The 14,273-nt window shown below is 39.6% G+C and overlaps 1 protein-coding gene across 2 annotated transcripts in view; it reads left to right on the plus strand.

Annotated features, from left to right (window-relative positions):
* The window catches only part of DNAH9 (dynein axonemal heavy chain 9), a 382,482-nt gene that overhangs the window by 251,601 nt on the left and 116,608 nt on the right, over positions 1 to 14,273 (plus strand). The gene's annotated exons all lie outside the window — the stretch shown is intronic.

A 14,273-nucleotide genomic window follows, 5' to 3' on the forward strand; every position in this document is an offset into this window, starting at 1 on the left:
TAAGTTGCTCTGTCTGCTCCTACCCATAATCCAACACTGTCTTTGCCCATTACAGCAGTCTGAATAATCTCAGACAGGTGTTTGACCATGTCATCTCTGTGTTCAGAATCTTCCATGGTTTCCCATCACATTCAGAATAAAACCCAAAGATGTCACCATGGTCTAAAAGGCCCTCCATTATTTTGCCTGTGCCACCTCTTCTGCATCAGTTACTACTCTTCCTTTTGCCGTTCTACTCCACCCATGCCAACCTTCCTGCTGGGTCTCAAACGCTCCAAGCACAGTCCCACCCCGGGACCTTTGAACTAGTGCTTGCCTCTTCACGGAAGGTTCATCTTCCAAGTATCTCCATGGTTCCCCGCTCTTCTTTCAGGTGTTTGCCCAAAAGTCACCTCATCAGGAAGCAAATAATAAAGGCATTCATTAATTTCAGAAAAAAATTAAGATATACAAGAAAGAAAATTAATCCAAAGTGAACAATAGTTATAGTCATATTCATGTGCATACTGAATGTTAATTTAACTAAAAGTTTGATATAACTATAGTGGGGAGAGGGAAAGGAAGTCAGTAATGGTAACTAAATATTCACATTCTATAGTAGGAAGTCACTTGATAATGTCTTAAATGAAAAAGTAGCAGCATAAGCATGTTCTTTATCAATAAAGAGTAAAATCTAGAAGTAATGGTGGAAGAAATTGAAAGTGGTGACTTCTGGAGAGACAGAACTGGCATGAAATGGGCATGTGTTTTGTTCCCAACCTTGTAGCGGTATTACAGCTTGTAAACTATGTGCATGTATTACTTTAGCAGAAATAAAAATTTAAAAATTTCAGTGACTTGAGATCACAGAAGAAGGCATAGCCAACTGCCTGGCCAGGTAGGAAATAGGGAAGAGAAACCCCATGAAGTAGATAGTGTAAAGATAAGTATTTTACTAGATGGAGAAGGTGGTAGAAAAGATCATCCCAGGAAGGAACAATCTCTGCAAAGACCCAGATGAATGAAGGGTGAGTATATCTGAGCTGTGGGTACAGAAGTAGGTGCCTTAGAAGGTGATGTGGCAGGGGAGACTCTAAAGGTGAGTTGAACAAGACAACTAACAGTCCATCCATCACCAAGAAGTTTAACAGTAGACCAGTTCACAATATACAGGTGGCAATGCATTACTGGGTTGCAACAGCACGTTTTTATGAAATGGAATGGTCCATGTACACCACCTGTAGTAAGGACGAATATTGCTCCACGAACCCAAGGACTCCTCGACTATCCTTAAATCCTTCTGCACTCACAGGACTCTGGTATTTAAGGACCATTTCTCTGTTTTCTCATTATTTTCAAAGTTAACAATAAATCTTTAGCTAATACATAAAGAATACCTATAAATCAGAGGTGGGTAGTAAGTCTTTGCATACTTTAAGTCTCCATTTTGGCAGTTTTGTTTTTATAGCTGAACTAAAATAAATCCAGTATATCTTTTTCTGCCTTCATTTAGAAATGGTTTATCTTGCAATGTCATGGCCTCCCTCCTACCCCCTCAAAGTTACTTGGAATGGTCTATTTAATTCCCATGCATTTTTTTACAGTGAACTTATTTCTTCTTATACAAATAATAGGTAACAGCATTTTTGTTGTTGAAAATAACTCAAGGGCCGGGCACGGTGGCTCATGCCTGTAATCCCAGCACTTTGGGAGGCCAAGGCTGGTGAATCATGAGGTCAGGAGATCGAGACCATCCTGGCTAACACGGTGAAACCCCGTCTCTACTAAAAATACAAAAAATTAGCCGGGTGTGGTGGTGGGTGCCTGTAGTCCCAGCTACTCAGGAGGCTGAGGCAGGGGAATGGCGTGAACCCAGGAGGTGGAGCTTGCAGTGAGCCGAGATCGCGCCACTGCACTCCAGCCTGGGCGACAGAGCGAGACTCCATCTCAAAAAAAAAAAAAAAAGAAAAGAAAAGAAAAGAACTCAAACGGTATAGAATATCTAGGGTCAACATAAAGTCACCCTTACTTTCCACTTCAGCCCCTGACCTCTCCTAGTGATGGCTCCTATAATAATTTGGAGTGTGTCTATTTCAGCAGTTTTTCTACACATTTATATTTGTATTAATGCACACATAAAACAAATCTTAAATACAAATGGAAATTACCAAATTACTTTCCCTCCTGTTTTACTGTATGTATTTAAGGTATGATGCTTTTGATATGCATATACATAGTAAAGTGATTGCAACAGTCAAGCAAATTAACATATTCACCACCTCACATAGTTATGTTTATGTATGTACGGTGAGAGCACCTAAAATCTGCTTTCTTAGCAAATTTCCCATATACAATAATATGTGTTGGTGAAAGTGTGAAGAAATGGGAATGCTTGTGCACTGTTGGTGAGGATGCAGATTGGTACAGCTGCCATGGAAAACAGTATACAAAGGCTTCTCAAAACATTAAAAATAGAAACAGCATATGACCCAGCAATCCCTCTTTTGGGTATCTACCCAAGGGAAATGAAATCAACACCTCATGGAGATATCTGCACTCCTTTATTCATTGCAGCCTCATTCCCAAAAGCCAAAATATGGAAAAAATATAAATGTCCATCGACATTATACAAGAAAGACATCCTGCATTTGCAACAACACTAATGAGCCTAGAAGACATTATTTTAAGTGAAATGAGTCAGACATAAACAGAAATACACTGTATGGTCTCACTCACATGTGGAATCTCACTTTCCCTCTTGATACAAGATTATTTTATTTCATGCCAGTACATGTATTGAAACCTCATTTATTTAATGCTTCATAGTACTCTGTCTTCTAATAGTACTGCATTCTATTTCATTATTTATCTATTTTTGAGCATTTAGTTTATTTTTTCCAATACAATTTTCCTTGTACATATATCTTTATTGTTTGTGTGTAAGAATTTCTCTGGGCAAACAAGAAGTACAATTGCTTGACAGAACAACATCGTAGGCTAAATAATGCCTCTTCCCCAGAGTTCCACATCTTAATCTCTGAAGCATGTGAATGTTGCCTCATGTAACAAAAGTGACTTTGCAGATATCATTAAGTCAAGGATCTTGAGACAGGGGGATTATCTGGTATTATCCAGGTGGGCCCTAAGTAATCACAAGGGTCCATAGAAGAGAGAGAAAAAAGGTCAGAAGAAGGAAGTGACGTGATGACAGAGGGAGAGGGAAGAAAATACTGTGTGATATGGGGCCACAAGCCAAGGAATCGGACAACCTCTGGAAGCTGAAAAGGGTGTGCAACAGATTCTCCATGAAGGCTTCCAGAAGGAATCAGCCCTCCCAACCCCTTGATTTTAGGACTTGTGACCTCCATGTTGTTTTGAGTCAGGAAGTTTGTTGTAACTTGTTATGGAAACAGTAGAAACCTCTTAAAATAATATGCTCTTTTTGAAAAATACATTCTGCCAAATTTCTATCCAAAATAGCTGTTCTTACAGTTCTGAACACTGCTCCTCCCACATCCTGGCCAACCTTAGATATTTTTAGTCACTTCAGTTTTACTCAATGAAATGACTTTTTAAATTCTCACTTTTATTTTAAGTGGTTTCATTCTAATGAGATTGGGTGTTGATCAAAGAAAATGATCAAGGCAAGTCTCAATCATTTTAGGAGGTTTATTTGCCAAGGTTAAGGATATACCCAGGAAAGAACACAGAGCCACGAGAAAAATGTGGTCCATGCTTTTTCCAAAGAGGCTCTGGGAACCTCAGTGTTTAAAAGGAAAGGAGCAGGTTTTCAGGAAAGAGAAAAAACATTTTTTAAAGGGTGTGGGTAAGTTAAGAAGCAAATGGTTGCATCCTTTTCAGTCTTTGTTCAGCCGTTCACATGTGAGAGGAGGGTAGGGGAACAGTCACTTATGCGTCCGTCTTGCTCAGTGAATCTGCATTTTTACATAAGATAATATAAACATAGAGCAGAGGAAGCAATCAGACACGTATTTGTCTCAGGAAAACAGAAGGATGATTTTGAGTTCTGTCCTTTGTCCCATACCTGTGAAGATAAGCTGTCAATTTACATTGTCAGGGTGAAATTCAACAGAACTGTTTTAGGATAAAGATCTTGGGGCCCACACGGAATTTCCTTGTGGGCAAATTGTGAGGGAAGTATGTAGCTTTTTTATCTTTGTAGCTATTTTATTTAGGAACCAAATGAGAGGCAGGTTTGCGTGACCCAGTTCACAGCTTGACTTTTCCCTTTGGCTTAGTGAGTTTGGGGTCCTGAGATTTATTTTCCTTTCACATGGGCATCTTTTCAAATCTTTAGATTTCTTTTTCTGTTCATTACCTATTCAGACCCTATCGTATGCCCATTTTCTCACAAGGTAGTTTTCCTTCTTTTTATTTCCTTCCTTTCTTTCTTTTTATACAGTTTCTCATTATAAACTTTTGCTAAGTGTCCCTTGGTATATGTATGTTGTAATATTGTTCCCAGTCTGTTATTTGTCCTCTAACTTAATATTAACAAGTAATAAAAAAGATTTTATAATCAAATAATTTGGGGAATTCTAGGAGAAGTCAAGGGTCTTCATTATAAGCTTAATACTAAAAGTGATAGATATAGCACAAGAAAATAAAACCTCAGATTGATCTAACTTATTAATGGTAGTATAAGATACCAACATGAAATACAAGTAAGTTGACTTTAGCAATTTATTCAAACAATATGCCACCAACTGGTAAAGTTAATTTAGTATATAATGCTATTTATGTATGCATACCCAAGCATACATTAAAAAGAAAAGCTTTGTAGTCACTGTATTAGTCAGGTTCTCTAGAGGGACAGAACTAATAGGATAGATGTATATATGAAGTGGAGTTTATTAAGGAGTATTGACTCCTACCATTGCAAAGTGAAGCTCCACAATAGGCTATCTGCAAGCTGAGGATCAAGGAAGCCAGTCCGGGTCCCAAAACCTCAAAAGTAGGGAAGCCGACAGTGCAGCCTTCAGTCTGTGGCCAAAGGCCTGAGAGTCCCTGGAAAACAACTGGTGTAAATCCAAGAGTCCAAAGCCTGAAGAACTTGGCGTCTGATGTTAGAGGGCAGAAAGCATCCAGCACGGGAGATAGATAAAGGCCAGAAGACGCAGCAAGTCAGCTTCTCTCACCTTCTCCTGCCTGCTTTATTCTAGCTATTCTAGCAGTGCTGGCAGCTGATTAAACGGTGCCCATCCAAACTGAGGGTGGGTCTACCTCTCCCAGTCCACTGACTCAAATGTTAATCTCCTTTGGCAACACCCTCACAGAACACCCAGGAACAATACTTTGCATCCTTCAATCCAATCAAGTTGACACTTCATGTTAACCATCGCCATCACCTTAAGAAATGTCAAAATGATATTTAACACAATTCAACATCTGTTCCTCGTTAAAACTCTCAGTAAAGTAGGAATAAAATAATATTTGGCTATTTCACTAGCAGATGGAAACCAATCCCAATCCAGGAGCAAAACATTCCATCTAATGATAGAACCCAAGAGGCATTGTCATTAACATAGAGAAAGCGCAATGACAGCTCCCTTCCCTACTGTAATTCAAAAATGTCTCCTAGATTTCTAGCCAATGCAATAATAAATTTAAAAATCTTAATCACCTAAATGTTGTGAAATATCAAACATAATATTATTTATGGATGATATAAAAAATAAATAAAAGGGAAAGTTAAGGACTCATTGCAAAATAAATTTTAAAATGCAATACCTTTCCTAATATCCACAATAACCAATTAGAAAATATATTTTCAAAATAACAACCAAAACATATGGTACAAATAAGTGTAAAGAAATTTGTTGAAACTGTGAAGAAAACTACGTATCCTTATTGAAGGATATTTTAAAAGATATGAATAAACATATATACTTTGTGTACTGGGAGATTCAATTTTATAAGGATACTATTTCTCCAGTTTAGTTAAAAGTAAAATACTACTCTAATTGAACTCCAATTTGATTTTTGGCATATTTGTCTCTACTGTTATTAAAAGTTCTTATTATTTAACCAATTATTAAAGAGCCAATAACCTACGTGTTCAACAATATAAAGTTAGCCAAATAAATTATGTATATCCAGATGGAAGAAAAGTGTGCATTGTTTATTTTAAATCATATTTGCAAAAATAATTGACAAGAAAAACTAAGATTTTATTTTCAGTAAAACAGTAGGTTCGAAATTAGTATAGTGATTGATATGTATATTTGTATATATACATGTATATTTGTGTGTGTGTATATATATACATATATACATATATACATATATACATATATACGTATATACATATATACATATATACATATATACATATATACATATACATATATACATATATACATACATATATGTATATATATATACACACACACACAGAGAGAGAGAGAGAGAGAATAATAGAGAGACATAAAAAAGAAAGCTACTGAATGAATCACACCAGGACATAATGTTTTTTCCCTGGTTAATAAAATTATGAATCTTGTTTTTATCTTTATCTTTGCTTAATATTCCACAATAAGTATATACTCTTAATAAATGGACAAAACAGTATTATCTTGTAGAACAGTTAAGAATAATAAAGAAATACAACTGTAAAAGAACTAGAAAACTTCTGAAAAGTTTTCAGATCAGTTTTTATGTATGTGAAAGGTCTTTCTAAATGCAGAAACAAAGAACTATATTTAGAAAAGGACTGTTAAATGTGACTTCATAAAAGCTTTAAATTTCTGTAGATCACAAAATACCATAAACAAACTGTTTTGCATTAAATAGAAGTTTAATAATTTATTATAATCTTGAAGGGAAAAGCCCAGATTGTATTTTGATATTTTGTACATTAATATATTATTACAACATGAAGAAAGTTTTTTTTGAATTTTGTTTTAGTCATTTCCTTTGAAGCCACATCATGGTAACAGAGTCTCACTCTGTCGCCCAGCCTGGAGTGCAGTGGAGCGATCTCGGCTCACTGCAACTTCCACCTCCTGGATTCAAGTGATTCTCCTGCCTCAGCCTCCAGGGTAGCTGGGATTGCAGGCACACACCACCATGCCCAACTAATTTTTTGTATTTTTAGTAGAGACAGAGTTTCACCATGCTGGCCAGGCTGGTCTCGAACTCCTGACCTTGTGATCCACCTGCCTCAGCCTCCCAAAGTGCTCGGATTACAGGCATGAGCCACCATACCCAGCCAGTAACATCTTTTTTTATTATTTAACTTTTAAGTTCAGGGTACATGTGCAAGCTTGTGATATAGATAAACTTGTGTCATGAAGGTTTGTTGTACAGATTATTTCATCACCCAGATACTAAGCCTAGGACCCAATACTGGCGTGAGATTGTATTTCATTGTGGTTTTGATTTGCATTTCTCTAATGATTAGCTATATTGAGCTTTTTTTCATAGGTTTGTTGGCCACATGAATGTCTTCTTTTGAGAAATGTCTGTTCATGTCCTTTGTCCACTTTTTAATGAGGTGGTTTTTTCTTGTAAATTTAAGTTCTTTATAGCTGCTGGATATTAGACTTCTGTCAGATCCAAGCTTACAAAAATTTTCTCCTATTCTGTAGGTTCTCTGTTCACCCTGTTGATAGTTTTCTTTGCTGTGCAGAAGCTCTTTAGTTTAATTCGATCTCATTTGTCAATTTTTGCTTTTGTCGCCGTTGCTTTTGGTATCTTTGTCATGAAATCCTTGCACATTCCTATGTCCAGAATGGTATTGCCTAGGTTGTCTTCTCAGGTTTTTATAATTTTAGGTTTTACATTTAAGTCTTTAATCCATCTTGAGTTAATTTTTGTATATGTTGTAAGTAAGGGGTCCAGTTTCAATCTTCTACATATGGCTAGCCAGTTATCTCGGCACCATTTATTGAATAGGGAGTCCTTTCCCCATGACTTGTTTTTGTCAGGTTTGTTGAAGATCAAATGGGTGTGGGTGTGTGGCCTTATATTTCTGGGTTCTCTATTCTGTTCCATTGGTCTGGTCTATGTGTCTGTTTTTGTACCAGTGCCATAAACAAAATTTTAAAAGAAATTTTCAACACATATGTGAAAAGAGTAAATATTCTCTATATATGAAAAGCTCTCGTGAATTGTACTGGGTATCTCCCATTTGTTCTGCTCCCCTCCTCTTATTGCCCTCAACCCAGTTACACTTTGCCCTTCCCAACTCTGTGCTTTCCCTAACCTGGGAGACTTGATTTGCATGAATTTGTATCACTGGACTGCCTTTGCCCTCTAGGTTTTTGTGACCTTTGGCCATGCTGCGTATCAGAAGGTGATAGGAAGGAGAAAGAGAGTGAGATCCCGGTAGTCATTTCTTTGGCCTCGCCTGCCCTCTGCTAATGGTTACAGCTCTTGTAGGGCTCCTTCTCCAGAGGGCTCTCTCTGTCTCTCCAGGTTCTGCTAACCCCTCCTCTCCCTTGTCTCCTCAAGCCCAGAGTGGAACTGGAACCTCCCCAGCTCCACTCACCCTAACATTACTAGCCCAGAGTAATGTACTCTCTCGTAGGTCTCTTCAATCTACACTTTCATAAATAGTTCCTTTAGTTAACTTTCCTCAAAAGAGCTGGTGTGTTGTATCATCATTTTGCCTGCAGAAACCCTAACAATTACAGTAATCAAAAAGAAAAAGATAAATATCCCAGTAGAAATGTAGACAAAGGACAAGAACAAACAACTCACAAAATAAAAACTCCAAATAGTTTATCAACATGAAAAAAAAGTTTAGCATCACTAGTAAATACACATATATTTGCATAATATGCATATATTAATTAAACCAATGTTGTGATCTTATTTTTAATCTATCCTTTTTTTAATTTAAATAATATTTCCCAGTGTTGAAAGGATGGGAGTGCATATAGGTTATCTCAAATACTGATGCTTGGGATTGAAATTTCTGAGAAATAATAATTATTACTACTAATAATTTAATTGAATAATTATTGAATAAATCAAATAATTATTAAATAATTTAATAATTATTAATGATAATGTGTACAAAGAATACTAAAAATGTTTTTACCCTTTGATCCGGCAAATCCCACTTCCAAGAAGACTGCCGTAAGTAACTAAAGTTTTCACTTATATAGAACAATGTTCAGCAAAGCATTATCTGTGAGGTAAATTCTGGGAAATGACTTACGTTTTCAGAAATTAGATAAATTTTAGATAAAGTGTGGATTGTCCATATACAGACTTTTAAAAAATCCTCTCTAGAAGAACTAGTGACCTTCTCTCACACTTCTTTTGTTTTGAGATGGAGTCTTGCTCTGTCGCCCAGGCTGGAGTGCAGTGGCACGATCTCGGCTCACTGCAAGCTCTGCCTCCCGGGTTCACACCATTCTTCTGCCTCAGCCTCCCAAGTAGCTGGGACTATAGGCGGCTGCCACCATGCCCGGCTAATTTTTTGTATTTTTAGTAGAGATGGGGTTTCACCTAGCCAGGATGGTCTTGATCTCCTGACCTCATGATCCGCCTGCCTCGGCCTCCCAAAGTGCCGGCATTACAAGCGTGAGCCACCACACCTGGCCACCTCTTTTTAAAAGTATTCATAAGTTCTGCCTACACTAGCTCCAAAATATGTCCCAAATCCAATCACTTCTCACCTTCGCTCCTGCAAAAAGCCTGGACCAAGCCACCTTCAGTTCCCTGCCTAGACGGCCAAGCTGCCTCCTGACTCTCTTGTTTCTCATCCACCCTCCCCTGCCACAGTGTGTCTGCACTGCAACAAGCATATCTGAGAGCATAAGCCACATCATTCCATTCCCTGCCGAAAACACACCAGTGGCTTCCCAGTGAAATTAGAATAAAATCCATACTCCTCATACTCCTTCCCATGGCCTCCGGAGCCTCTGGTGGTCTGGCTCCATCTGCCTGTCAGCCATCCTCTCCACCACTCTCTGGACTGTCCTCCCCACTGTACATCATAGCCAAGCTTGCTTCTGCCACAGGCCTTTACACTTGCTTGCTCAGCAGCCTGTAACAGTCTTCCTGCAGTCTGTAGAGCTGGCCATTTCCCATCATTGAGATCCCAGTGAAATGTAGCTTCTTGAAGATGCCTTCCGAGAGGAAGAGACCTTCCTAGCTAATGTGGCATCATCACATTCCAAGAATTCTCTCTCATGAGCCCTTGTGTTTGTTTTTCTCAGTATTTAAAATATCAAAGATGTATCTGTTTGTTGCCTGTCTCCCCCACCTGAATGAGCAAAAGGACTTTGCCTTTCTTGTATCCCCGTCACTCAAACTGAATGCCTAGTACGTACTAAATAATATTTGTCCAATGATGACTGCACACATATTGATTCATTTATTCACTCAACAAAGACTTTTTGAGTGCCCTTCCTATGCCAGGCACTGCTCTGGGTACATGTGATACATCCATGAGGGAAGATCCCTGCCTCTCTGAAGCTTATACTCTAGCAGAAGTAAGGGGCAAGAGACAATAAATACAACTTCAAAGTGACTTATATAATGTAGTAGAGCACGACAGATGCTGTGGGGAAAAAAGAAAAATGTGGAGTAGAGTAGGAGAAGCAATGAGGCTGGGCATCTGGAGAGGCTGGGTAGGAGGAGGCAGAGGTGGTAGGCCTTCTTAGGAAGGAGACGTTTGAGAAAAACTTGGAGAAGAACAAATGCATCAGGCAGATATTTGGGGAAGAGCAGCCACACAGCTAGAACAATAGTCCTAACACAGAAGTGGAGTGGAGCCCAGAGCGCCTGTGCCTAACAATTTCTGCCTTCTTCTGAGAAATGTTTCTCCCAGGCTGGGCACGGTGGCTCATGCCTGTAATCCCAGCACTTTGGGAGGCCGAGGCAGGTGGATCATTTGAGGTCAGGAGTTCAAGATCAGCCTGACCAACATAGTGAAACCCTGTCTCTACTACTGTACAAAAACTAGCCGGGTGTGGTGGCGGGCGCCTGTAATCCCAGCTACTTGGGAGGCTGAGACAGGAGAATCGCCTGAACCTGGGAGGTGGAGGTTGCAGTGAGCCGAGATCATGCCACTGCACTCCAGCCTGGGCGACAGTGTGAGACTCCATCTCAAAAAAAAAAAAAAGTTTCTTCCAGCCTTGTGTTTCTATTAGCAGCACACTGCTATAACTGCCTGCCCCATGCGAATTGGCTTGAGGGCCTGTGCTTAACCAAACAAGATCTTTTCCCAGGGATTTTTTAAATTTTGACTTGCATTGGATAAAAAGTCTCTTTCCCTTCTCTTTCCATTCAATCACTCAACACATATTTTGACAAGCATTTACTACATAATTTCTTCTGTTCTGGGCACTGGGGCTTCCATGGTTAACAAGATAAATGGGGGTCCCTGATCTCATGAAGAGGAGGGATACAGTAAGTCAACAAGGAAAAACTGAGAATCGTTTCAGGTTCTCTGAAGGAAATCATCCTGGCTCTAGGATGGGAAATGACTAAGAAGGGGAGGTTGGTGGGTAGAGTCTTACAGGGTGGGGGTCATTTAAATTGAGGTTGTTTTGTTGTTGTTGTTGTTGTTTGAGATGGAGTTTCATTCTTGTCACCCAGGCTGGAGTACAATGGCATGATCTTGGCTCCTTGCAACCTCCGCCTCCTGAGTTCAAGCGATTCTCCTGCCTCAGCCTCCTGCCTCAGAGTACCTGAAGTTACAGGCGCCTGCCATCACACCCAGCTAATCTTTGTAATTTTAGTACAGATGGGGTTTTCACCATGTTGGCCAGGCTGGTCTCGAACTCCTGACCTTAGGTGATCCCCCTTCTCAGTCTCCCAAAGTACTGGGATTACAGGCTTGAGCCACCGTGCCCAGCCAGAATTGAGGTCTTGGTGGATGCAGAGGTATCAGCCATGCAAATGTCTTAGGAGGAAGTGTTCCGGGCAGGGATCTGAGGTGGCAATGAGCTTGGCAAGTCAATACACTGAAAGAAGGTGATCACAGCTATAGCCTAGTGAGAAAAGGAGAAAGTGAGCCACAGTCAGAGTTAGACCATGTGCCTTCCAACATGAAGAAACTGGGGTGTAAAAAAGCAACCCACACACACAGGGAGACAGGGAAGGAAGAGAAAGTCCACAGAGCCCTGCCGACAACATTCAGAATGGGATTCCACTCATCATACTGCCAGCTCCATGCCTGCCCTTGCCAGATACTCAAGTGAGAAAATCTCCCTCTGTACTTCTTCTAGGGTTTCTGTCACTAAAACCAAAAGAGTCATGATTAATTTATAGATATATATGAATATGAAAAAGACTGAAAGGAGAAGGAGTTACTGTACATGGAAACATCAACAGTGATATATCTGGGTTATAAAATTCATTTTCATCTCTGTACATTGCTTAACTTATGCTGTTTTAAAATCGTGGCATTCTTTGGTTACATTTGTGTTTTCTCACTTTGCCCTCTGTCATCTCAGGGGGCCGTGACGACAGGTATGCTGGTATCCCTCTCACACCTGTGCTGCCCACCGCCCTGCCCTCACAGGTGTATTGGGACCAAATGTGAAATCCACTGCAAGAATGAAAGGAGCATCTGCCACAGTACTTCCATTCAGAGCTAGAAATAATTCTCTTTGTTTGTGGATCAAGAGCACCTCAAATTAATTTGGCATAAGAATCTAATTTTTGAAATCAAGATTTCCCCCCACTGACAAAGTTAGCACCATAAGCAAATGGTTTCACAGCATTTTAAGAGCCTCCAGCTACATTGGGGCTCCACTGCCCCAATAGGAAGCGATAGGGAGCTGGGCGTGGGAGTCTGCAATGTACCTTTCACAGATATTTCTTTCACCTGGCAGACAGCCTAATGCTTAGCTGTCTGACCCACGACCAGGGGGTCCCTCACATGGGAAATTTGTTTATATTGGTGGATCCCCTTGTGGCTCTTGTCCAATCCATGTCGTTTATGCCTGCCTGACCATCACTCTGAGCTGGGAGCTCAGCCCAGTACCAGGAGAAAACCCAGCCTGGAGCAGCCCCTGGTTCTTCAGATGGAAGACGCAAATTCAGTATACCACCACAATAGGAAACACATTCAAATATTTTTACTTACAGATCCTGAGCAGGGAAAATGCAATGAGTTGGGAGGGTAGTGCTCTGTCCCTGGGTCACGAGAGGTAGAAATGAAGAGTGAGGCAGAGAGAAAGAGAAGTGCATAGAAGTGCATGGCAACTGGCAGTATATGTAAGAAAGTGTGTATATATAAAAGAAATATATATATATATGAAAGTGTGTATATATAAAAGAAAGTAGGATGTGTATATATATATAAAAGAAAGTATATACAAGAAATATGTTTCTCATATTTAATATAAGATATATCTTATGTTAATATATAAGTATATATAAGAAAGTAGGATGTGGGTCACTTTAGGTTTTCAGCAAATGCATGAACGGTCCCTTTAAAGGAAGTGGCAGGAAAGCAGGGAGCTCCTGCCTAGGAGAGATCCAAATTCTCTGGCTACTGGCTTGAGTCATTTGGGTGTGGTATAGAACTGGAAACTGTGTCCAGGGTAACTGAGCCCTGCTTCTGGTATGAGAAAGTTAAACCTATATTCAAAATGGATGCCCAAGCAACAGAAAATTAGAATTCCCTACTCCTGGTTGTAGGCTTCTCACTGAATGTCATAGCAGGCCTTGAATCAACTTCATACGCATTTATGACACCATTTTATGTACGGAGTAGTGAGTTCTCCTGCCCCCAATTTACAGATGAAGGTGGTAAGTTCTGGAAGGTTTAAGTAATTTGCCAAGATCAACTCTTTCAGCCGTGTCTTTCTGGAACAAGCGAAACTCTGAGCAAAGGACAAACCCAGGACCAGGCAGAGCAGCTGACTCACAGGCTGTGCCTTGCTTTCTGTCTGAATTATTTCTTGGCAGAAAATGCTGTTTTGCTGTCAGGACAGTGAAGTGTAGTTAGAACAAGCTCATGGAACAAAGCAGTTTAATTAAGGAAAAAAAATTACTTGGGTTACAGTGCTATTCTCTTCAATCCAAGATGGAAATTAATTTATAATAACCTTATCTTTTATTCATAGCATGCTGCATATTTCAGAGTATGTCGGCATCCTTGTATTTCTCAGTTGAATATGAAATAATTGTGTGTTTCTAATGGGCTGCGAGTCAGTTAAAGTGCTGAAAGAACATAGCTGAGTCTTGGCTAACCATTCAGAGAAGTCTGAAGCCACTAGGGAGTAGCTTTGGTTTCCTTTTGATGAGTCATGATATTTAAAATTCAGAGGGCTGCTGCAGGCTTCAAAGCAGCCCTTTCAAAC

The sequence above is a fragment of the Pongo abelii genome, chromosome 19 (assembly GCF_028885655.2).
Source record: "Pongo abelii isolate AG06213 chromosome 19, NHGRI_mPonAbe1-v2.0_pri, whole genome shotgun sequence".
NCBI lineage: Eukaryota > Metazoa > Chordata > Mammalia > Primates > Hominidae > Pongo > Pongo abelii.